Here is a 2,180-nt window from a genome sequence, read left to right as displayed (position 1 = left end):
GTCCGAGGTAGACTGTGAGGCAGAGAGACAAAAGAAATGCTGGCAGGATCAGTGCTGGGTTGGACCTCAGGCTTCCTCGCTTTATCTCCTTTTCATGGTGTTACCAGCTTTCCTTGGTTTAAATGCTTTCCTTGAGGCAGCAACCAGCAGCTGTCAGGAACTCCTCTCTCAGCGCTACAGGCAGCAGCTCTTGTCTACACCCCGAAACAGGGGCTTTTCCTGAGGGAATTCTTTCTAGCTTGACTCCCCTTCTCCTTTCTTGCCTGTGGTTTTAAGACCTGCCCTGATAACTGTAGCCTTGTTGGCTATGGACTTTCTAGAAAGAAAGAGAGCTGGATCCAAAGTGAACCGCACACAGTCTGGAAGCGGTCATAGAGCAAGGCCACAGAACACTCTGTTGCAGAAAGGAAGTTAATGTGCCTTATTATAGCCTGACACAGAGATTCCCTCTGACAGACACAGGCTGTAATGGCTTGGAATGAACACACTCCTACGAACAATTGGAAAAGAGACTTTGCATTGTTCTTCGGGCCTATAATCCGTCTGCTGTAAAGATGACTGCGTTGGTTGCACTACACGTTTCCTCTCTGAACAATGCCTTTATTGGATCAACTTAAGTATATGAAGAATGAAGGATTTTGTGAAAGAAGCAACCCAATGCCTGTGTGGGCTTGGAAAATCAAAGTGTCCCTGAAGCCAAGACTTGAGGGGCCATTTCTCTATGTTGTGTTTACATCTGCTTTGCCATGAAGAACTTGACCCTCCTTTTTTCATAAATTTTGTGTGGCAAAGGACTGCAGGGCTAAGTGGTGGCTGGAAAACCAACGGCAGCTCCCTCAGGGAACACAGGGACATGCTGCTGCCCCTGCGGAGTGGGCTTTGGAGGAAGATGCCCACCCACTAGATCAGCAGGCTCTTCTTCATTCCAGATGCTAGTTCTCAGCCTCCAATCCCAAACCAGGAATGGTACTGCTTCATCAGAAAGACAATTACAGGGCAAAACAATTACTGGACAAGACATTTCTTTCTAGAAAGCCACCCATTCTCATTCCTCTCATCCAAATTGCAGGCCGCTTGAAGCCTGGCTGATTGCAAAGAGGCTTGATTTCAGGGTAGGAGGAGTCAATGGGCATTATTTTCTGATGAAACCAGATGAAGTTGCAATTTGCCCTTTTCAATCAACAACATCAGGGGAAATCAGCACAGGTCACCCACTAACCATGTTTAGAAGAGAAATCTGAGATCCCTTCATAGAACAGTTCTCAAGGGCAGTTTTCTGCCTTTTTCCATAGTGCCCCTCACAAATGGGATGATCTCAGATGAATTTAGATTGGGCTTTGATTTTGCTTTTGGTTGTACATAAAATAATTGCTTTTGAAACAATACCCTCATGATTAAAAAACCACTGCAGCTAAAAATATTTAAATCAGGAAGCATCCCAAATAAAGGACTTGGCAAAACACATCAGATATGACAAAAATTTTGCTGGCAGAATGTAAGTTAAATATCAAAAGACTAAACTACACATAAGGCACCATGAAGCGCTAGAGTTGTGCCTGGTAACATTTGACCAAGATGTTTATACATCTCCATTTAATTGCAGTTGCGGCTAATCATATAAATTCTTTGTTTCAGTTTAAAATCTGTTCAGGTCGACACCTCCACTTTTATGTTGATTATTTTTCTTCCATCTTCTGATCTCCTTCTGCTTTTTTTTTTTTCTTTTAGAATAAACTATTGGTAGAGCATGGGCTTTAGAAGCAGGAATTTGAAGCTATTTAATTCTTTCTTCTTTTCCATATGTTCTTATGTATATTTCCAGCAAACCTTGATCTTGAGCTCCAGATTCACCTCAGTCTCTCAATAAATCTTTAATTGTTACCTGTCATACTGATCTCCTCTCTTCCTTACCTCTTTTTTCCTTCTTTTCTTTTCTTCCTATTGCCTTCCTTAGATTTTTTCCCATTTTATGGGGCAATTCTAAGCTATACACCCTCACGTATCATGGATGAATAGTTCTGCTTGGTGGGCTAGAGAGTCACAACTAGATTTCATGACATGGATTTCCCCACTTAGAAGAGAAGAACTTACACTGAAACCAAGACTACTCTTCCTCTTTTTGACACTGCTTTCTTTCCCAGACCAATTGACCAAATTCGATTCGGCAAAAAAGGGTAAAT

The sequence above is a fragment of the Pteropus alecto genome, unplaced genomic scaffold, assembly GCF_000325575.1.
Source record: "Pteropus alecto unplaced genomic scaffold, ASM32557v1 scaffold24, whole genome shotgun sequence".
NCBI lineage: Eukaryota > Metazoa > Chordata > Mammalia > Chiroptera > Pteropodidae > Pteropus > Pteropus alecto.
Note: the sequence above shows the minus strand (reverse complement) of the source record.